At 45.2% G+C, this 24,064-nt stretch overlaps 1 long non-coding RNA gene and 1 other non-coding gene across 4 annotated transcripts in view; both read left to right on the top strand.

Annotated features, from left to right (window-relative positions):
- The first annotated feature begins 14,576 nt into the window (after nt 1-14,576).
- LOC128839013 (uncharacterized) overlaps nt 14,577-24,064 on the top strand; it is a 43,748-nt gene continuing 34,260 nt past the window's right edge. For all 3 annotated transcript variants that reach the window (XR_008445346.1, XR_008445345.1, XR_008445344.1), the window contains exons 1-4: nt 14,577-14,659; nt 16,691-16,791; nt 21,312-21,434; nt 22,315-23,963. This is a non-coding gene — a long non-coding RNA (uncharacterized LOC128839013). The remainder of the gene's footprint in view (nt 14,660-16,690; nt 16,792-21,311; nt 21,435-22,314; nt 23,964-24,064) is intronic.
- Nucleotides 18,044-18,182, top strand: LOC128839917 (small nucleolar RNA SNORA47). The gene has a single exon (XR_008445570.1). It is a non-coding gene; the product is annotated as a small nucleolar RNA SNORA47 (small nucleolar RNA).

Below are 24,064 nucleotides of genomic sequence, written 5' to 3'. Positions count from 1 at the left end.
AATAATTTAAAAAATTCAATTTCACAGTAAGTCCTATTTAGGTTTTATAGAATGCACTGAAGTGAGGCAGAGAACAGGGAGCCTGGCTCAGTCAAGAAAAGATGCAAGTGTTACACAGTATGGAAGTCAGTGAAGTTGTGCTAATTTATTTACTATGAAGTACTACTGAGAACAACACAGGAGTCTGTGTGAAGTTTGTAGACCGCGGTACTGCCAGATCAGAGAGATTCCAGAATGATAGCAAGAGAAATGGAGGTAAATAAAATGTACCTATCTGGCTTTGGTCCAGGGAGAATTGTTCAGAAGTGGGATGAAGAAGTTTTCAGCAGACCAACATGAATTATGGGGCTATTAAATGAAAATGCAGAGAAGTACATAGTCTATTTCCATTGCCAGTGATTTGATGACAGAATCTTTGTAGTCAGGTAGAATCCACTCTACCCTACATGGTGCCCAAGGGATCTGGCTCTATGCAGGTAGAGAGCAGAGAAGTAGGGGATGTATAATCTCTCCTCCAACCAGAAGGGGTACAGGGCTCCCTCTTCCCTCACCATGGCTGCTGGCTCAGCCCATTCACTGGAGTAGTGGCTGCACGTCCTCTGCCGCCCATGCCAGTTGCAAAAGATGTTGAGGCCAGTGGATCTGTATAAACAGATTTGCAGACCCTCCCTGGAGCTGTCTCTAGCATGGCTGTCTGCAACAGCCCATGCCAGGTCAGTGCAGAGATATTTTCAGTGCCACACTGAGGGTATACAGGCATCCTCCCCTGTGCCATTGTTCTGATTGCAGCCCCCCATTGCACAGCCTCAATGTAGGGCCTAAATGGTGTGGAGGGACCGGCTCTGGCCCCCCTTTACCAAAGGTGAATTACAGCTTCAGAAGTTACTTGCCCCCCAATAAAGACTGATTTATTGTATTAAATGCAACAGCAACACTAACTTGCCCAGATCTCCATGTGGAACTCCAGTGGAAGGCAATGTGACTTTGAGCACATTCTGGGATGAATTTGGCCCCTTGGTATTTTACAATTAATAAACCACAAAATATTAAGGATGATGTTTAACAGATAAAAGATGAGCCTAGGAGCTTAAATTCAGAACATTGATAGACACTAAATCATGGTCTTAAGACACTGGATTTATGGCTTATTACAACAGCCTGTAATCACTGACCCCCTCTTTTTGTCCTGTGACTACCGGGGTGTTAACAGGCCACTACACCTTGAATGGTCCCTTAATATGTGTTAACTACTTGCTAAAGTATATGTTTGATCTTGTACTCAGAGTGTCTGCTAAATATTAGGGTTCTCAAGAGATTAAAAAATTTAATTGCGATTAATTGTGCGATTAAAAAATTAATCGTGATTAATCGCACCGTTAAACAATAATAGAATACCATTGATTTAAATATGTTTGGATGTTTTCTACATTTTCAAATATATTGATTTCAATTACAACACAGAATACAAAGTGTACAGTGCTCACTTTGTATTTATTTTTAATACAAATATTTGCACTGTAAACAACAAAAGAAATAGTATATTTCAATTCACCTAATACAAGTACTGTAGTGCAATCTCTTTATAATGAAAGTTGAACTTACAAATGTAGAATTATGTACAAAAAATACCTGCGTTCAAAAATAAAACAATGTAAAACTTTAGAACCTACAAGTCCACTCAGTCCTACTTCAGCCAATCGCTCAGACAAACAAGTTTGGTTACAATTTGCAGGAGATAATGCTGCCCACCTCTTGTTTACAATGTCACCTGAAAGTGAGAACAGATGTTCGCATGGATGGATTCCGTGCACTTTCAGACAACTGTGGACTACATTTTCAGCTAGACTTCTAGCTGCTCTCCATCTATGCGCATGCAAAGTTGCACATTCATCTACATGAGCCCAAACTGCAACCTGCTCCTACAAAACCCACTTTTTACCCAGAAAGTTTTGCAGGTACAAATCCTAACATTTGCATGTGTGCAGGCATTAGAATTATTCAAGCACAGGCAAAGCAAATGGCAGCATGAGTGAATTGTGGGCTGCAAGCTTAGCCTAAAGCAGATATAATGAATGAACAGAATGCCAAGGTGCATCCTGAAACCATCCTGGGGCTCTGGTTCAGTAGCCTTCTTCTGGCTTTATATCTATATTAGCATTTTCCCCACTGTTGGTCTAGCACCAGTGGTAGCAATGACAGAAGTGCTAGTGAAGACAGGATGCAGACATTTTTACCATCATGACATCTATCCTTGTTGAGAGCTACTAGGACTAAGCTAGCTGTGGGATAAGTACTGAGCCTTTGCAGTGTGAATGCAGCCTATTATTCTCCTTCCTCTTATTCCCCTTCCACTGGTGTTCAGTGCTTTTCTGAAAATAGCTAAGAAGCACTAAAGATAAAAGGTGAAATACTTAGCACTTAATAATGCTTTTCAGGTATATAGCACTTTTCAACATCCCAGGGTTTCAAACTGCTTTACAAACAAACATTAACCAAGGGCAGGTCTACACTAGAAGCATTACAACGGCCTAGCTGCTCTGATGTAGCTACGCAACTGCAGTGTGTCTGGAGAAGATGCTATATGCTGATCGTAGAGCGCTCTCTCATCGGCAAAATTACTTCACCTCCACGAAAGGCAGAAGCTACATCGACGGAACAGCATTTCCCACTCACATAGGGCTGGTGTGGACAGTGCTTAGATCACTGTAACTTGCATTGCTCGGGTTGTGTGTGGCTTTTTCACATCCCTTAGTGACACAAGTTAGATCAACTTAAGCACTAGTGTAGACCTGCTCTAAGTTGCACAACACTCCTGTGAGGTAGATAAGGAATAGATGGTGAACTCTGAAATGCAGCCATCTCCATGATGGAATGCAGCAGCAGTTTTCCAGTGCACAGCTAAGACAGGAAGGGAAGAACACTATTTACAGTTGAAAGGGTAGGGGAAATTAAGTTCTCAGAGATGGGATTTGGCCAATATATTCTACTCTTACAAAGAGTACCACAGTATCTTTAACCACCACCAAGTGACAAGGACCTTGGTTGTACATCTCCTCTGAAAGAGGGCACTTCTAGCAGCACTGGGACATTGTCCGAGTACTGACTTAGGTGCTGATCCTATGATGTGTTGAGCACTCTGGCTCCAATACAGAAAAGCAACAAAATCATGAGTTTATCTTAAAAGCATGAGAGTAGTAAATGGGACTTGAAGTAATAGGACTCCTCACATACTTAGAGTTAAAGCCATCAGGGAAAAGTGCCATTTATCGAATCACCAGCACCATGCTGGCTATTCCTTCTAACCCCTTTATCCTCTAGGAGGTGCTTACAATTTGATTGTTTAATGATTTGTTCCAGGTATCAAAGTCAGGCTGACTGGTCTATAATTCCCCAGTTTCTCTTTGCTTTAAAGGTAGGTACTATGTTTTCCCTTCTTCAGTCCTCTGGGACCTCACCTGTCTTTAGGAGTTCTCAAAGATAATTGCTAATGCTGCTGAGACAGCCTCAGCTAGTTCCTTAAGTACCATAGAATGAACTTAGTCAGGTCCTGCTGACTTGACGATATCTAACTTATCTAAATATTTTAACCTGTTCTTTCCCTATGTTGGCCTGTGTTTCTTCCCCCTTCTTGTTAATATTAATTGTGTTGAGTATCTGGTCACCATTAACCTTTTTAGTGCAGACTGAAGCAAAATACAGTAGAACCTCAGAGTTATGAATACCAGAGTTACAAACTGACCAGTCAACCACACACGTCATATGGAACTGGAAGTACACAATCAGGCAGCAGCAGAGACAAAACAAAACAAACAAACAAAAACAAATACAGTACAGTACTGTTAAACATAAATTACTAAAAAATAAAGTGAAAGCAGCATTTTTCTTCTGGATAGTAAAGTTTCAAAGCTGTATTAATGTTTAGTTGTAAACTTTTGAAAGAACAACCATAACGTTTTGTTCAGAGTTACAAACGTTTCAGAGTTATGAACAATCTCCATTTCTGAGGTGTTCGTAACTCTAAGGTTCTACTGTAGATATTAAACACCTCAACATTCTTGATGTCATCAGTTATTCGCTCTCTTTCCCCACTAAGTAGAGGACCTAAACTTTCCTTCGTCTGTCTCTTGTTTCTAATATATTTAAAGAAGCTATTCTTATTGCCTTTTATGTGCCCTAGCTTTTCTGATTTTGTCCCAGTAAGTTTATGCTGTTCTTTTGTACTTTTCCTTAGTAATTTGTCCATGAGTCCACTTTTTGTAGGATTCCTTTTTGATTTTCAGTCATTAAAGAGCTCCTGATGGAGCCATATTGGCCTCTTAGATTCTTCCTATCTTTCCTTTGCATTGGGATAGTTTGCAGTTGTGCCTTTAATATTGTCTACTTTAGAAACTGCCAGCTCTCCTGAAATCCTGTGTCCCTTAGATCTTCTTGCCAAGGGACTTTACCTACCAGCTTGTTAATGTCTGCTTTTTTAAAGTCCATTGTCTTTATGCTGCTGCTCTCACGCCTTCCCTTCCTTGGAATCATGAAATCTATCATTTCATGATCCCTTTCACCCAAATTGCCTTCCGCCTTCAGATTCACAACCAATTCCTCCCTGTTGGTGAGAATCAAGTCTAAAATGGCTGTCCCCCGGTAACTTACTCCACTTTCTGAAATGGATGGCTTTACACTGTAAAAATAGTGCAAGTGAGGGAAGAATCAGGCCCATTGATTCCTGAAGATAATACTTCCAGTGTTTTAATGTTACTAGTTAATAGTTACCCAGTTAGCAATCATAGTTCATAGTGACTTTCAGACTCAAGTGCTTTATAAAACAATGACTTACATTATTATTAGAACAAACACATATAAGGTACTATCACCCTGGTATCTGGGAGTCTTGTAAGGCTTAAAGTAGGTTATTAAATCCCAAATAAGAGGACCAAAACACCAAAGTCCTTGCTACGGCTGTTGGCATAAACCTGGAGCTGGTACAGTAATCAAGCCACAATCCATTAAAAGAAAGAAAATGAAATAATAGCGCTGAAGAATTTATTATAGATGGGGCTGGTAGCACTACCTATTATTAAGGTTCCCTGACACTTCCCATCATAAGCACCTGCTTTCAGTTGCTTATAACTTTGCAAAACTCTAACCATTTGAGCTGAAATTTTCCATGCCTTGTGTTTGCCTCAGACTGAATTTCTTGGGGAAAATGTCAGCAAAATGGTTCAGCTATTTCTGAGAACAAGGCTAGAGAAAAATACATTCTTTGTCCCACGTAAAATAATTCTTGAGACCTTTTCTTTGAAATACTCTACTACTCTATGCATCGGAGCAGGAATTTGAAATGGGCAGGGTGGCCTTTGTGTCAGGGATGTGCCTTTTGCCATTCCCAATCCAGGAAATTTTTGGAAAGTGTAGGGGACAATTTCCTGGTGCAAGTGCTGGAGGAACCAACTAGGGGCAAAGCTTTTCTTGACCTGCTGCTCACAAACAGGGAAGAACTAGTAGGGGAAGCAAAAGTGGATGGGAACCTGGGAGGCAGTGACCATGAGATGGTCGAGTTCAGGATCCTGACACAAGGAAGAAAGGAGAGCAGCAGAATACGGACCCTGGACTTCAGAAAAGCAGACTTTGACTCCCTCAGGGAACAGATGGGCAGGATCCCCTGGGAGAATAACATGAAGGGCAAAGGGGTCCAGGAGAGCTGGCTGTATTTTAAAGAATCCTTATTGAGGTTGCAGGAACAAACCATCCCGATGTGTAGAAAGAATAGTAAATATGGCAGGCGACCAGCTTGGCTAAACAGTGAAATCCTTGCTGATCTTAAACGCAAAAAAGAGGCTTATAAGGAGTGGAAGATTGGACAAATGACCAGGGAGGAGTATAAAAATATTGCTCAGGCGTGCAGGAGTGAAATCAGGAAGGCCAAATCACACTTGGAGTTGCAGTTAGCAAGAGATGTTAAGAGTAACAAGAAGGGTTTCTTCAGGTATGTTAGCAACAAGAAGAAAATCAAGGAAAGTGTGGGCCCCTTACTGAATGAGGGAGGCAACCTAGTGACCGAGGATGTGGAAAAAGCTAATGTACTCAATGATTTTTTTGCCTCTGTCTTCACGCACAAGGTCAGCTCCCAGATTGCTGCACTGGGCAGTACAGCATGGGGAGAAGGTGACCAACCCTCTGTGGAGAAAGAAGTGGTTCGGGACTATTTAGAAAAACTGGACGTGCACAAGTCCATGGGGCCGGATGCGCTGCATCCGAGGGTGCTAAAGGAGTTGGCGGGTGAGATTGCAGAGCCATTAGCCATTATTTTTGAAAACTCATGGCGATCGGGGGAGGTCCCAGATGACTGGAAAAAGGCTAATGTAGTGCCCATCTTTAAAAAAGGGAAGAAGGAGGATCCGGGGAACTACAGGCCAGTCAGCCTCACCTCAGTCCCTGGAAAAATCATGGAGCAGGTCCTCAAGGAATCAATTATGAAACATTTAGAGGACAGGAAAGTGATCAGGAACAGTCAGCATGGATTCACGAAGGGGAAGTCGTGCCTGACTAACCTAATTGCCTTCTATGATGAGATAACTGGCTCTGTGGATGAGGGGAAAGCAGTGGATGTCTTATTTCTTGACTTTAGCAAAGCTTTTGATACTGTTTCCCACAGTATTCTTGCCACCAAGTTAAAGAAGTATGGGCTGGATGAATGGACTGTAAGGTGGATAGAAAGCTGGCTAGATCGTCGGGCTCAACGGGTAGTGATCAATGGCTCCATGTCTAGTTGGCAGCTGGTTTCAAGTGGAGTGCCCCAAGGGTCGGTCCTGGGGCCGGTTTTGTTTAATATCTTTATTAATGATCTGGAGGATGGTGTGGACTGCACTCTCAGCAAGTTTGCAGATGACACTAAACTAGGAGGCGTGGTAGATACACTAGAGGGTAGGGATCGGATACAGAGGGACCTAGACAAATTAGAGGATTGGGCAGAAAAAAACCTGATGAGGTTCAACAAGGACAAGTGCAGAGTCCTGCACTTAGGACGGAAGAATCCCATGCACTGCTACAGACTAGGGACCGAATGGCTAGGTAGCAGTTCTGCTGAAAAGGACCTAGGGGTCACAGTGGACGAGAAGCTGGATATGAGTCAACAGTGTGCTCTTGTTGCCAAGAAGGCTAACGGCATTTTGGGCTGTATAAGTAGGGGCATTGCCAGCAGATCGAGGAACGTGATCGTTCCCCTTTATTCGACATTGGTGAGGCCTCATCTGGAATACTGTGTCCAGTTTTGGTCCCCACACTACAAGAAGGATGTGGAAAAATTGGAAAGAGTCCAGCGGAGGGCAACAAAAATGATTAGGGGTCTGGAGCACATGACTTATGAGGAGAGGCTGAGAGAACTGGGATTGTTTAGTCTCCAGAAGAGAAGAATGAGGGGGGATTTGATAGCAGCCTTCAACTACCTGAAGGGGGGTTCCAAAGAGGATGGAGCTCGGCTGTTCTCAGTGGTGGCAGATGACAGAACAAGGAGCAATGGTCTCAAGTTGCAGTGGGGGAGGTCCAGGTTGGATATCAGGAAAAACTATTTCACTAGGAGGGTGGTGAAACACTGGAATGCGTTACCTAGGGAGGTGGTGGAGTCTCCTTCCTTGGAGGTTTTTAAGGCCCGGCTTGACAAAGCCCTGGCTGGGATAATTTAGCTGGGAATTGGTCCTGCTTTGAGCAGGGGGTTGGACTAGATGACCTCTTGAGGTCCCTTCCAACTCTGATATTCTATGATTCTATGATTCTATGATTCTAAGAAAACCCACCAAAATTTAGCCAAGTTTTAAGCCTTTGAGAAACACAGGTTGCACATGATCAGCAGAGACTTGTTAGAGTTTAACAACTAAAATCTCCAAAGAGACAGTCTTCACAAAGCATGCTTGAATCTCTCACAGCTACTAATACTGACCAGACTGTGTATGTGCTGTCCCCAGGGAGCTACTGAGCATGCTCCAGCCCAGGGCTACAGGGGTGAAGTGGGACTTGCCCTGTCATGGCTGCTCCAGGACAAGGTGGGGCTGAGCACTGTAACTGAGAGGAGAGAGTCTGTCTATCTTGTGCTCTAAATGATTCCTCTGCTGGCATCCAGGCAGCATGGAGGCGGAAGCCACCTGATTTGAATGCAGAGGGGGACAAAATCTTGATAAATGCATAGGTGCCAACTCCGTGGGTGCTCTGGGGCTGGAGCACCCAGGGGGAAAAAATGGTGGGGGCTGAGCATCCACCGGCAGCCCCCTATCAGCTCCTCTCCCCAGCGCCTTCTGCCTGCCAGTGGGCCCCACAGATCAGCGCCTTCCCCTCCCTCCCCACACCTCCCACCCACCGTGATCAGCTGTTTCACGGTGTGCAGGAGGCTGGGGAGGAGTAAGGACATGGCACGCGTGGGGGAAGGGGTGGAACTGTGCGGGAAGAGGCGGGGTGGGGGTGGAGCGGGGTGGGCCTTGGGGTAAGGGGTGGAGTGGGAACAGGACCTGGGGCAGAGTCGGGGGTCCCCCCCCCCAGCACTTTGGAAAGCCAGCACCTGTGGATAAATGCAAAGTAATGCACACTGGAAAACATAATCCTAACTTCACGTACAAAATGATGGGGCTTAATTAACTGTTACAACTCAAGAAAGAAATCTTGGAGTCATTGTGGATAGTTCTCTGAAGACTTCTGTTCTATGTGCAGCAGCAGTCAAAAAAAGATAATGTTAGGAACCATTAGGAAAGGGATAAATAATAAAACAAAAAATATCGTAATGCAATTATATAAATCCATGGTACACCCACACATTGAATACTGCATACAGTTCTGGTTGCCTCATCTCAAAAAAAGATATATTAGAATTGGAAAAAGTACAGAGAAGGGCAACAAAAATGATTAAGGGAATGGAACAGCTTCCATATGAGAAGAGATTAAAAAGATTGGGACTGTTCAGCTTGGAAAAGAGGCAACTAAAGAGGAGCATGATAGAGGTCTATAAATTCATGAATGGTGTGGAGAAAATGAACAAGGAAGTGTTATTTACCCCTTCACATAACACAAGAACTAGTGATCACCCAATGAAATTAATAGGCAGCAGGTTTAAAATAAACATAAGGAAGTACTTCTTCACACAATGCACAGTCAATCTGTGGAACTCGTTGCCAGGAGATGTTGTGAAGGCCAAAAAAGACTGGATTCAAAAAAGAACTAGATAAGTTCCTGGAGGATAGGTCCATCAATGGCTATTAGCCAAGATGGTCAGGGATACATGCTCTTGGTGTCCCTAAATCTCCAACTGCCAGTACCTGGGACTGGATGAAAGGGGATGGATCACTCAATAATTGCCCTGTTCTGTTCATTCCCTCTGAAGCATCTGGCACTAGCCACTTGCAGAACACAGGGCTAGGTGGAACACTGGTTTGACCCAGTATGCCCATTCTTATGTTCTTATGAAGCCAATCAAAATCAGGTGTCGGCTTTATCTGTTTTAAAGCTCTGGACTATTTTTAACTGTATTTAAAAGACTAAAACATGTAATCATTCAAATTAGAATTGCACAATCTTAGACTAGTAGTGTTTTGAAAATCAGACACCATACTGACTCTTGTAAACATTTCTGTAATTGGACTGTGACTGGGTAAATCATTATGATTATCACAGCTCTCAGCTGACATTCCAAAATCTCCGAATCCAAGCAGGGGGCAAACGCTTCATTTAGGTGCACACACATTTCATGGCTTCTAAACATGTCAGAATAGAATGTTCTTCTTTAGCTAATTACAGTGATTTAGACAATCAAAGAGGTGGGGGGTGTTGAGGAGATGGGGTGATTTTCTTGTCTATGGTCATGTTGTTCTTCTGATGCCGGGAACAAATATTTTAATCTCTTCAGTGGTATGAAGAGTTAGCAGGTGTGTGTATTTCAACGTCTGCTCAGTTTATTATTTATTTACTAATATTGGTCTATGAACATTTGGGGCCAGATCTGCAACAGGTGTAAATCAGCATGTATTCATGGAAGTCATTGGAGCTGATTATAACAGTTGAGGAGCTGGCTCCTGTTTTTTGGAGCACCAAATCTGCAAGCTGTTTTAGCTTCCAGAATTTCAAATCCCATATATGTGACCCATTTTTGTCACATTCACGTGGCATAATCTTTTCCCTTCCAAAACAAAACAAATAAAAACTAAAAAAGAGAGCAAAATTACATAATACAACAGTTAAAGTCTCAAGGAGAACACATTCTTACAAAGAAAGGTACACTTCACAGGGGCTTACCTAAATTAGTTGCGGCAGCTAATAATAATACTATGTCAACAATTACAGAAGGCTGAAAGGGTGCTGAGAATTGAAACTGACAGTGTTCCTAAATATGCACACATTTCATCATTTTCCAAACCTTACAATACATGACATTGAATCAAGCCTTCTAATCATTATTTCTGATGGTGAAAACAATTTCACTAAGCTTCAAATCTAAAATGTAATTTTAAATGGTGACTATTGGGGTTTAGAATTTTCCACAGACAGCATCTAGAGGAAAGCCAGTGCTTTGAGCACAAGCTATGGAACTGCCGAAGAAAATAGCATACACATCAAATCTCAGCACAATTTTTAAAGTGTAAATCTTTTTAGAACCTTCCCTCAGTCTCCTGCGCAGATATACACAGCTGGGGAGAAAGCGAAAACTCTCTCAGGTACAAAATGGCTAACCTTAGTTTTGAGACCAGCTAATATATTGGAGGAAAAAAGCAGTTGCCATAGCAGAGAATGATTACAATCCTTAAACCAAATTCTGAAATCCTTGTTCAGTTTTTACTCAGTACTTAGGCCAAATTCCAATTCAAGATTAATGGGAATTTGGCCTGAAGTCTGAGATAAAAATGAATTAGGATTTGAGGATGTGGCAGAGGCCCTAAGGAGTGCTCCATACAGAGAATACTTAGAAACATCTGAAGAGCTATCAAAGCCCCATTGAGGAATTTGTTAATCCATGACACCGGTGGAATGTATTAACCCATCATGCTCCCCAAGGACTTCAAGTTGTCTAGAAAAGGCTAAAAAGACCCCAAACACTTGATAAAATAAAAATAAAACAAAGAAAAATATTGTAACACTACCTAAGTGGACTAACGAAAGCTATTCTAAAGAATCTACAATTGCCTCTTGAAGCATATCGTACAACTCAAAAAATGATAAATTCCAAAACCAAATCGTTGCCATATAAAGACAGTTGAAAGCTCTCAAAAAAAAATATTTATACAACTAAATAACAACCCTCTCAGAAAAAATCTACCTATCAGCTGTACATTCCATTTCCTAATAAGTTCCTCAAATCCTAAATCCTAAAGGGACGGAAAGGGAACTGGCTCACCCAACTATCTGTGCCCTGGAAAAAAAACCACAAAACCAAATCCACTGCACATACCATTTCCTTCCCTAAAATAATGTATTTTTACATTGTAAAGGCCCCCACAATAAAAGTCCATAACAATCAAACAGTGCATGCAACCATAATCTCCATTTTCACACAACATTCCTATCAGGAAACTGCAGAGAACCTGGATCTCAAGGCCCTCGACAGAAACAAACATACACACCCCCCCTGCCAAAATAAAACATCTTCGTAAGGCAGCAAGATTATGTGACTTGCCCAATGTCACGGGGCAGAAAATTATTACTGTTATTATTACTTTTATTTGTATTATGGTAGTGCCTAGATACTCACCGAGAATGGGGCTCCATTGTGCTAGACATCATACAAATGCTAAATTGTTCTGTTGAATTTACAATCTAAAGAGACAAGACAGACAAGGGGTAGGGGGGAAAGTTTATAACACACAAGCAGAACAATGTGAAGGTGGCAAATGTCAGGCTAGTGCTACAATTTTATTAAAAAAAAAACCTTTTTTGGGGGAAAGAGATTAGTTAAACTGAAAGACAAAGAAACGGAGAGGGGATGTTGAAGTGGGGGGATGAGAGATCAGGATAGGGGATTAATAGATTTTAAAGCCATAACACACCATTAGATCATCTAATTTGACCTCCTGTTTATCACAGGCCATTAAATTTCACCCAGTTACTCCTGTATTGAGCCCAGTAACTTGGGTATCGCTGAAACATGTCTTCCACAAAGGCATCCTGTCTTGCGCTGAAGACATCAAGAAATAGAGAATTCACCATTTATCTTGGTAAGAGGAGGGAGACAAACATAAGCATGGAGGTCAAGTGGAGTGAGGCTGAGGTGAAGAGACTGCAAGGGGTTTGGAGCAGGCAGCCAGGGGGAAAGAATGTCGAGTGAAAGCTGTGGAAAGCAGCCTGACACTTACTATTGCCAGTCCCTGCTGCAGCACCTAGTGAGGCTGCTTCTGTTCTTTGGGCTGGCTCCTCCCTGGAATTTTTCTTAGTCAGTATTGCCAACACCAAGTGTTCACAAATCATGGATCAGGCCTCAAAAATGAGATTAAAAAATAAATAAAAGCTGGGGCTCATTTTATTTGTCGTTTGGTTTCCAAGCCTTCAGGATGCACGTGGTTCACAGTTTGAAGCTATTCAATCATGAGGGCTAAAAACTTCCTTTTTCATTAAAGCAGAGATGCTCGCCTAATCACAAGCATCCAGGAGCTGGGTATTAGAAAAACGTCGAATATGGCAAGACTTATAATAAAATTGTGAGTTGGGAACACTGCTTTCTTCTCCCAGTCCACAAAGCGCCAGGGAGTACTGCACAGGGCTGCTAGAATTAGGGGTGCTGTGTGGCAGCATCCCCTGGCTTGAAGTAGTTTCCATCATATACAAGGCTTACAGTTTTGTTCAATGGCTGTCAGCACCCCCACTATAAAAACTGTTCCATTGCCAGTGGATGGCATGGATCCTAGTGCTCCCATAGGGGAAGTGAGGGAGGGCATCCCACACAGTTGTAGGTCTGGAGAGAGCTGGAAAACAGTTCACCCTACCTTTCTCCCACCCCCCACTTATGCTACAGTACCACCTGAGCAGTGGTCCCCAAACTTTTCAGGGTCGAACCCCCCCTTACTCCTGTCCGCGCCTCCCCTAGGGTTGCCAACTTTCTGATTGTAGAAAACCAAACACCCTTGCTTAGGGTTACCATACTTCCGGATTTTCCCGGACATGTCTGGCTTTTTGGGCTCCAAATCCCCGTCTGGGGGGAAATCCCAAAAAGCCGGACATGTCCGGGAAAATTGGGACATGCGGGGCCGGCGGTGCTGGGCCGGGGGCCGAGCCGGCGGTCGGCGGTGCCGAGCCGGGGGCTGGCAGTGCCGAGCCGGGGACCGGGGACCGGCAGTGCTGGGCGGGCTGGGGGTGCTCGGCCGGGGGGCCGGGGACCGGCAGTGCTGGGCGGGCCGGGGGTGCTCGGCCGGGGGCCGGGCCCGGGGCCGGCACCCCAGGGCCCGAGCCGACCCAGGCTGGAGACACTGGGGGGGCCAGACTGGGCCGCGCCTCCTCCCCCCACGCCCCCCTTACCTGCTTCAGGCTTCCCGCGAATCAAATGTTCGCGGGAAGCAGGGGAGGGGCGGAGTTGGGGCGGGGACTTTAGGAAAGGGGCGGGGCTGGGGGCAGGGGCGGGGCCCCGTGGAGTGTCCTCCTTTTGGAGGCTCAAATATGGTAACCCTACCCTTGCTCTGCTCCGAGGCCCCATCTTCACTCACTCCAACCCCCCTCCCTCCGTTGCTCGCTTTCCTCTCCCCTCACTCATTTTCACCAGGCTGGGGCAGAGGTTTGGGGTGTGGGTGGGGCTGAGGGCTCCGTCTGGGGCCAGGGATGAGGGGTTTGGAGTGCGGGAGGGGGTTCAGGGCTGGGGCAGGTGGTTAGGGTGCAGGGGAGTGAGGGCTCCGACTGGGGGTGCAGGCTCTGGATTGGGGCCGGGGATGAAGGGGTTAGGGAGCAGGAGAGGGCTTTGGGCTGGGGCAGAGGGGTTCGGAGTTTGGGATGGGGCTCCAGGCTGGGGCAAGGGGTTGGAGTGTGGAGTGTTGGAGTGTGGGAAGGGGCTCTGGACTGGGGCAGGGGGGTGTGGGCTCCGAGATGAGGCCAGAAATGAGGGTTCAGGGTGTGAGAGGGGGCTCCAGGCTGGGTCAGGGGTCAGCTTTTTCTTCATCAGTACAACAGTCCAAATGACAGCTCTGAAACAGCTGCATGAACTACTGCAGGCCCCAACGCAGCTGGGATGTGTAGACTTAAAAACTACCAGCCCATTTTCTTAGAACATTTTACATGTTTAAAAACCAAACCCTCCTCTACTTTTCTGCCAAGACCTGAGCTCGTGATGCTCAGATTTTCCTGCAATAGTTGGGGGCCTGGCAAACATCACTCCAGGAACTAAGCAAGGAGAGACCCACAAACCCAGGTCTTGTCAGGTAGATGAAGGAGGAAGCAATTTTTAAATATAAATATATTTGAGATTTTCAGCGTATGCCTGCTGTGTATGTGCCTTGGCTGGTTTGGAGACCTTACAGTGTTTGCAAAGTATTTACATGACGTGGGGAGTTCCCCTTTAGGTGTGCTTGTGTGGTCAGCACAAATCAGGAATTAAGCATTGCGCCTTTAAGAGGCGCACAGCACATGACGTGTCAGTTTGCCAAGCAGAAGAAAATGTCTCCATGCGGCCGCTGTAGAGCGCAGACCGTTTCCCAGGTCTCTCCTCCCCTGCTGTTAGGTAAACGCTGCTGGTGTAGGTCAGCTCTCTAGATCTGTCGGTGGGAGTTTGCAGGGTCGTGGGGAGGGCAAGGGGAGCGCTATGGGACAACGTGCAGAATGCTGTGCTATGCTGTGCTTGGAGGGCGTTCTGAAGTCCGGGTTGAAGCCTGCTCTGAGTTGCTTAGAACTGACTCTGTTGTTAGCTAGGTTTGCACCAACGTGTTAAGTAGTTTGAACAATGTGAAGTGAAATCTGCTGTGCAGAAAGCAAGGGGCTGCAGCTCTATAAATCTATATACCAATCTGAGAGGGAGTGGAAATGCTTCCTGTAGATCATTTATTTCAGGATCTTGTGCCCTGCCAACAGATGGTCCCTGTGACTTGGTGGGATTCTGATTTGCAGATTGCAGCTGGATCCTGTTTTATTTGGGAATGGAGCAAATGAAATTTGTATAGGAACGCTGCTATGTTCAAGAAAGCAGCTTTGAACTGACCACTTGTGCCAGTAACCCTCAAACCCCCCTAAGTTTAGATGTTAAAGAAAAACAAACAGTTGGATTGTTTACAAGTTCTATCTTAATGTAGAGAATGGATTTAAGAGCTGAAATTTGAAAAGCCCCATAACTCATCAATTTCAAGAGGCGGTTAGAGGATTTTGCTGCACACTTCCCTTTGAAGTTAATGGGAATTGTGAAGCTAAATTCCCTAGTCAGCTTTGAAAACTGCAACCAAGATTTGGGAAAACTGTTGCCACTGAGCAGCATTGCCCACCCCAAGCATTCAGAAGTCATGATTAGCTTAAAATCATGATTTAAAAAAATAAGTTGTCCCCCCCTCCCCCAATGCCTTTTGGTATGTGACCTCTAGAATTCACATCTTCAAGCTTTTATCCAGCATTGTGAAGGCTAGAAATATATATATTAATGAAAGCTGAGATTCTAATACAGGGGTGGGCAATAATTTTCGCAGGGGGGCCACTCCACGAATGTTGGTAAGTTGTCACAGGCTGCACATACTACTATATTAATGGAGGGGAAGCGGGTTCTGGGAGGGAGTTTGGGTGCAGGGGGTTGGGGTACAGGAGGGGATGTGAGGTGCAGGTTCTGGTCAGGAGGCACTTACTACAGGTGGCTCCCAGCTGGCAGCGCAGCAGGGCTTAGGCAGGCTGCCTACATGCCGTGGCCCCATGCCGCTCCCGGAAGTAGCTGTGGCCAGCTGCTGCTGGCACATCTCCGTGTGCTGCCCGTGCCTACAAACACCATCCCCACAGCTCCCATTGGCCGGTTTCTGGCCAATGGGACCTGTGAGGGTGGTGCTGGGGGCAGGGGTGGCACGTGGAGCTGCCTCCCCCCACTGGGGTGCGCAGAGATGTGGCAGCAGCAGCTGGCTGCTTCCAGGAGCGGTGTGGGGCCACAGCAGGCGGGCAGCCTGCCTGAGCGCCCTGCTCTGCCACGGGATTTTTAGTGGCTCGGACTCGGAGACCGTGAGGGGGCAGAGGAGGCTGGACAGAAATGTTAGACGGGCCAGACCCGGCCTATGGGCTGTATTTTGCCCACCCCTGTTCTAATGTAATTTTACCTGACCTCAGAAGCTGGAGCTCTACAAATTCCAAATGTCATGGGACTGATGATAAAATTGTGAGATGTGCCCCGTCTGTATAAATGCCCATTGACCACAGTTTTAGCCCTTTGGGCTAATAATTCTTTGCTGGAAATGTACTGGTGTTTGTTAGAACTGGTTTGGGTCATCTCAACTGTAGAATGCCAGCACTAATCACAGCTGCCTTGTTGGAATAAATAAATGAAAATTTAGGGTCTGTTTCTGCTCCAGTGAAAATTGATGGGAGATTTCCAATTGGCTTCATCAGTGCAGAATTGAAAACAGTTTTTGGGTTACTCTTTTCTTTTTATTTATTTATTTATTTATTTATATATATAATTTTTTTTTCAAACTTCCTTTTTATTCACTATTAGACTTGCATCCTATTGTTCTTGTTTGTTCAAAGAGCCAAAATGCTATTTATTTACCTTTATACAATTTGGTTTTTACAGTGGCTGAAGAAACCTAAAAAGCTACAGAAAAGCCAAGAAATGCACCCCAAGTACTGCATTAAAATGAAACATCCCAAGAGACAGTATGTCTGGGCAAAAAGGTATCTTTTGCTAACACTTCATAAAAAAATAAAAAATATATGGAGATATACTTATCTCATAGAAGTGGAAAGGACCCCAAAAAGTCATAGAGTCCAGCCCCCTGCCTTCAATAGCAGGGTCAAGTACTGATTTTTGCCCCAGATCCTTAAGTGCCCCTTCAAGGATTGAACTCACAACCCTGGGTTTAGCAGGCCAATGCTCAAACCTCTGAGCTCTCCATTATTTATTTATATTATGACAGTGCCCAAAGGTCCATCAGGATTGAAGTACAATTGTCAGGTGTTGTACAAAGTTATTAGATGACAGGTCCTAGCTCCTTGCACTTTAATTGAAAACAAGATGCAACAAGTGAGTATTCACAAACAATCGGAGGGAAGGTGAAGATAACAGAGCATTAGAACATGTAGTTATATAGGCAATCTATGTACGACATAATGGTTCTAAACCAATATTTTATTTATTATATAAATCAGCACCCTTCACAGCCCTCTATCTAGCTGCTTTGCTGAGCCTTCTGTGTTTGAAGAGAGAGGTTCTGTCTGTCCCAGCATGTATTTGCACCAAAAATGTTGACCATAGGGGAGCAAAAGTGCAGAAATTTTGATTGCATGATCCTGTCTGTTTGGCAACGTGAGGATATCATGTATACATATTCTTATAATAGAAAATATATTGGTCTGCAACTTTCTGCAATCATAGTTCATCCTCTCTTAAACGGATGCTCTACTCCCACATCTCATCCTGGTAGTATTCTCTCTACTTTTCAGCCATTAAGGTCAGTCGGTAATGTGTATCTGATACAGCTGATTGGGGCAGCTGCCAGAATACAAATCCCTATGTATTCAATGGTGTGTGTGTGTGTGTCTTGGAAAAATGCTTTGCAAGTATATGACACTGCTGAGCCTTTTCTGAAATACTAATATGGATCCAAAAATACACCGAACAGGATGCTGTCCTGAGTTTCAGTGAATGATGGCAGTGCTGTTAATTTCCCCCACCCTAGTTTTGTCTAATAGCTGTTTCCAGCTATTTCCATATTCTTCAGTGTTACTCTGTCACTGTTTTGTGGTTGGCTTTAGAAAAAGCATTCTGATTGATGTGCAAAGTAATGCTTCCAGTGAAATTTATTGGTGCTCGGTATTCTTAATCATCAGTTTTCATGCCTGGTGCTGGGGAAAAATAACATCTATGTAACTGATGATGGTGAAATGGTATGGGTCTTGTTAACATGAGAGAGACCATCAATATTTGTGGAGGACTGAGAAGGTAAGGCAGTTATATCCTGTACTGGTTCTTACTGGTTATAGCCTCCAAGATTAAAATGGTGCAAAAGCAACCCATGTTCCTCTCCTAACTTTAGGGGAAACAATACTGCCTTTGCATATATGGCTTGCATAGCCAGATGACTGTTTTATATGAACTTAATTTGTTTGGAAAATGTTCCTTATAGTGATAAGTTTAAGGGAGTAGATTCTCTAGCCAAGAACCCTATTTAGCACTCTACTTAAGCCACACACTCATTCAATTCAGTGAGTTATGACTCATAAGCGCTGAATAGGAAACTTGATACAGTAGCCTGTTTAAACTGGTGGCTCTCAACTTTTCCAGACTGTCTCCCTTTCAGGAGTCTGATTTGTCTTGTGTACCCCAAGTTTCACCTCACTTAAACTAGTTACTTACAAAACAGACAAATAGAAAAGTGTCACAGCACACTAGTACTGAAAAATTGATGACTCATTTTTACCATAGTTATAAAATAAATCAATTAGAACATAAATATTGTTCTTACATTTCAGTGTATAGTATACAGAGTAGGGCTGTCAAGTGATCACAATTTTTTTAATCGAGCCGTTAAACAATAAGAATATCATTTACTTAATTTTGGATGTTTTCAACATTTTCAATTACAATACAGAATACAAAGTGTACAGTGCTCATTTTATATTTTGATTACAAATATTTGCACTGTAAAAAACAAATATTTTTCAATTCACCTAATACAAGTATTGTAGTGCAATCTCTTTATCATGAAAGTTGAACTTAAGAATTATGTACAAAAAATAACTATTACTCCCCCACCCCCATCACGATTTTTCACACTTGCTGTCTGGTCACTCTAGCGTGCCACGTGCACCGGTGCTGGAAGTTTTCCCCTCAGCAGTATCCGTAGGGGTGTGGCTCTGATGCCCCCTAGAGTGGCGCCCGCATGGTGCCGCATAAGAGGCGCCACCGGCTCCCTCCACCCTCAGTTCCTTCTTGCATGAAACTCGGACAGTGGGGAAGGAGGGAGGGTCATGGAATGGACACGAGCAACACATCTCGAAGAACACTAGTTACGGAAAAAGTAACTGTCTTTTCTTCTTCAAGTGCTTGCTCATGTCCATTTCAGATTCGGTGACTCCAAAGCAGTAACCCTGAAGGTGAGTAGGAGTTCACTGAGTGTAGATTGCAACACAGCTCTGCCGAACCTACCATCATCCCTGGCCTGCTAAGTGATAGTATAATGAGTGGTAAATGTGTGGTTAGAGGACCACATTACAGCTCTACAGGGATGTGTGCCAGGAAGGCTGCCAAAGACGTCTGATCTCTCGTCAAGTGGGCTCCGACAATCGGCGGCAGCGGAACCCCCACCAGGTCGTAACAGGTCCTTATGCATGAGGTGATCCAATTGGAAATCCTCTGCAAAGACAGTGGATGACCCGTCATCCTATTGGCTGTAGCAATGAACAGTTGAGTCAATTTATGGAAAGGCTTGGTACGTTCTAAGTAAAAAGCCAAGGCCCTCTGGACGCCCTGTACATGAACACCGGGAGGAAGATGTCCTGGTTCACATGGAAGGTGGAGACCACCTTTGGCAGGAAGGCCGGGTGGGGCTGCAACTGAACCTTATCTTTGTAGAAGACCGTGTATGGCGGTTTTGAGGTCAAGGCTTTAATGTACAAGACCCATCTCGCTAACGTCACTGCCACCAGGAATGTGACCTTCCATGACCGATGGGAGCAGGAACCCAGTGGTTCAAAGGGCAGGCCAGTGAGCCTAGAGAGGACCAAGTTAAGATCCCACTGTCGGATGGGAGCCCGCACCTGCGGGAAGAGTCTCTCCAGTCCTCTCAAGAATCTGACAGTCATGTCATGGAAGAACACCATCTGTCCTTGGATCAGCGGGTGAAAAGCAGAGATGACCACAAGATGTATTCTAATGGAAGTGTGTGCCAGGCCCTGGTTCCTCAAATGGAGCAGGTAGTCCAGGACAGCCCGTTTGGAGGAACATGAGGGAGAGATGCCCCATTCGGACACCCAGTGGGAAAACCTTGTCCACTTGGCCAGGTAAGTCTGTCTAGTTGCGGGCTTCCTACTTTCCAGAAGGACCCGTTGGACTCCTTCCGAACAGGTCTGCTCCTCCAGGTTCAGCCACACAGCATCCATGCGAGAGGTGGAGGGACGCGAGGTTGGGGTATAAGAGCCGACTGGTCCTGCGACAGCAGGTCCGGTCAGTTGGGCAGGGGTCAGGGAGGGGCCACTGACAGGCTCATGAGCATGCCGAATCAATTCTGGCAAGGCCACGCTGTGGCAATAGTGATAACCTGCGCATGATCTCTCGATCTTTGCCAGGGTCCTGATGAGTGGAATTGGAGGAAACGCACACAGCAGGCTCCCTGACCATGACAGGAAGGCATCAGGGAGGGAACCCTTGCTCAGACTGTCGAGAACAAAACCGGTGCCATTTCCTGTTCTGTCTGGTAGTGAACAGGTCCACTTGGGGAGTTCCCCACCTTTGGAAGATCATGAAGACTACCTCTGGATGGAGTGACCACTCTGGGAGAGAGGAGAAGTCTCTGCTGAGCTGGTCTGCCAGTGTATTCCTGATGCCGGGAAGGTGACAAGCTTCCAGGTGGATTTTGTGGCTGATGCTTCCCCTTGCCTGTTGATGTAGAACATTGAGGCTGTGTTGTTCATCAGGACTCATACCACCTTTCCCGACAGGTGGGGCAAGAAGACTCCGCATGCCATCCGGACTGCTCGGAGCTCTTTGAGGTTTATGTGTAACCGTACCTCCTCTAGGGACCACATCCACTGTGCCTGGAGGTTGCTGAGATGTGCCCCCCAGCCGAGGTCTGAGGTGTCCAACACCAACGCAATGGAGTGAGGAGGGTTGTCTAATGGAACCCCTTCCAGGACCGTCCTGCGGTCAGTCCACCATCAGCGAAGTAAGTATCGCCTGGGGAATGGTAATCCTCTCCAGGGGGTCTCAGGACTGGGAATAGACAGTCGCCAGCCATTGTTGCAGGGGCTGCATCTGGAGCCTGCCATGGCGGACAATGTAAGTGCATGTGGCCCAGCAGGCGCAGACAGACCCTGGCTGTAGTGAGAGGGAACGTGGAGACTTCCATGACGAGGTTTGCTATCGTGTGGAACCTTTCTAGCGGCAGGAACACTCTAGCGTAGGTAGAGTCAAGGACCGCTCCGATGAACTCTGTCCTCTGCACTGGCACTAATGTCGACATTTTGTTGTTCACCAGTAGGCCCAGAGAGCGGCACATGGCTTGAAGCACTGCAACATCCCTTCGGACTTAAGACCTGGAACTGCCCTTGATGAGCCAGTCGTTGAGGTACAGGTAGAACTGGATACCCTGGTGCCTGAGGTAAGCCACTACCACCAACATGCACTTGATAAACAATCTTGGTGCTGTTGCCAGGCCGAATGAGAGGACCATAAACTGGTAGTGATGGGGCCCCCATCATAAACCAGAGGAAGCGTCTGTGTCCTTGAAAGACTGCTATGTAGGAGTATGCATCCTTCAAGTCAAGGGCGGCATACCAATCTCCCGGATCCAGGGAGGTGGTGATAGAAGCCAGAGAGACCATGTGGAAGTTTAGCTTCTGTAGATACTTGTTGAGGTCTCGCAGGTCCAGGATGGGTTGTAGACAGCCCTTGGTTTTTGGGATTAAAAAGTACCAGGAATAGAACCCCTTGTTCCTGTTCTTGTTCGAGAGGAACTTCTTCCACTGCACCCAGCTGTAGTAACCCTTTTACCTCCTGTGCGAGGAGACTCTGGTGAGAGAGGTCCCTGAAGAGGGACAGGGAAGGTGGGTGGGAAGAGGGGTAGAAAGGAACTGGAGAGTCTAACCCTGTTCAACTGTGGTGAGGACCCAGCAGTCTGAAGTTATAGTGGTCCAAGTTGGGAGGAAAGGGGAAAGGTGGTCGGAGAACACTGGGAAAGATGGATCCGGGGAATAGTCTGGTAGGTCACCCTTGGGCCCACCCTCAAAATGACCGTTTGGCTCCCTGCTTATTAAGGGTCAAGCTCGACTGGGCAGAGGATGGAGGCGGGTGGTTTGGGCGGCGCTTGTAGCCCGTGGCTCATTGATGGGGTTGGTCCTGCTGAGGCTGCTTCCCCTGGCCCTGATGCTGCTGTGGTTTGAACTGCTTACACGCCAGGGCTGGGACGTAGAGACCCAGGGTTTTCAGGCTGCTGCGAGAGTCCTTGAGGCCATGCAACTTGCTGTCTGTTTGCTCCACAGATAGGGCCCCGCCACTGAAGGGCAGGTCCTGCAATGACTTCTGGGCCTCGGTGGACAACCCAGAGAGGAGCGGCCAAGAGACTCGCTGCATGGAGATAGCGGAAGCCATGGTGCGGGCAGCACTCGTGCCCTCAAAAAGGATCGCTCTGAATTCCTTCTTGGAAGCCTCAGGGAGCGACCCTTTGAACTTGGCCAGGGCTTGCTGCATATTTAAGTCATATTGGCCAAGGAGGGCTTGGTGGTTGGTTACTCTCAGCTGAAGGCTGGAAGATGAAAATACCTTTTGCCCAAAAAGATCCAGCTTCCTTGAGTCTTTATTTGTGGGGGTGGCCCCGGGTTGTCTCTGCCTCCTCTTGTGGTTCACCACCTCAACCACAAGAGAATTGGGGGCTGGGAGGGAGTATAGGTACTCACGCCCTTTGGTTGGCATGAAGTACTTATGTTTGGCCCTTTTTAGAGAGGGGGTCTGGCACAGGGCATTAGTGAGATTTATAAAGATAGCTACACCACTCGACTCAAAATCTGAGAGGGATGAGGTGTGGAGCATGCTTTCAGAAGTCTTAAAAGAGCAACACTCCGATGCGGAAACTACAGAACTGAACCACCAAAAAAGAAAATCAACCTTCTGCTGGTGGCATCTGACTCAGATGTTGAAAATGAAGATGCATTGGTCTGCACTGCTTTGGATTGTTATTGAGCAGAACCTGTCATCAGCACGGACGCATGTCTTCTGGAATGGTGTTTGAAGCATGAAGGGACACGTCAATCTTTAATGCATCTGACACACAAACATCTTGCTATGCTGGCTACAACCGTGCCATGAGAATGCCTGTTCTCACTTTCAGGTGACCCTGTAAACAAGAAGTGGGCAGCATTATCTCCTGCGCAAATGTAAACAAACTTGTTTGAGGGATTGGCTGAACAAGAAGTAGGACTGAGTGGACTTGTAGGCTCTAAAGTTTTACATTGTTGTTTTTGAGTGCAGATATGTAACAAATCTGCATTTGTAAGTTGCACTTTCATGATTGAGATTGCACTATAGTATGTATGAGGTAAATTGAAAAATACGATGTCATTTTTACAGTGCAATATTTAAAAAAATAAAGTAAGCATTGTATGCTTTGAAATCAATATTTGAAAATGTAGAAACATACAAAAATATTGAATATTTCAATTGGTATTCTATTGTTTAACTGCAATTAAACTGATCAAGACTAATTTTTTTAATCGTGATTAATCTTGAGTTCATCATGTGAGTTAACTGTGATTAATCAACAGCCCTCATACTGAGCAATATAAACAAGTCATTTCTATATGAAATTTTAGTTTACAGACTTCACTAATGCTTTTTATGTAGCCTGTTGTAAAATTAGGTAAATATCTAGATGTACTGTACCCCACTGTGTACCCCCACACATACATCTACCCCTGGTCGAGACCCACTTAAAAATAGCCAAGGTGGTTATTTAAACAGAGCCTATCTGCTATTGCTCCTCTCCAAATATGAAAGTGATGGCTTGTTAGAGTAATACTGCTTTTCCTCCAACAGGTTCTTATGAAAACTCAGACTCTGGAATCTGTCAAACCTACATTGACTTATATAAACAACTGACATTTTTGAAAACTATCTTTAAAGTGATGGAGACAAGGTGGGTCAGGTAATATCTTTTATGGGACCCGCTTCTGCTGGTGGGAGGGATAAGCTTTTGAGCTTAACAGTGCTCTTCTTCAGGTCTGGGGAAGGTAATCA

Source organism: Malaclemys terrapin, chromosome 6 (assembly GCF_027887155.1).
Source record: "Malaclemys terrapin pileata isolate rMalTer1 chromosome 6, rMalTer1.hap1, whole genome shotgun sequence".
Classification (NCBI taxonomy): Eukaryota; Metazoa; Chordata; order Testudines; family Emydidae; genus Malaclemys; species Malaclemys terrapin.
The sequence above is the reverse complement of the archived record's forward strand: the minus strand, read 5'-3'. Positions and strand labels throughout refer to the sequence as shown.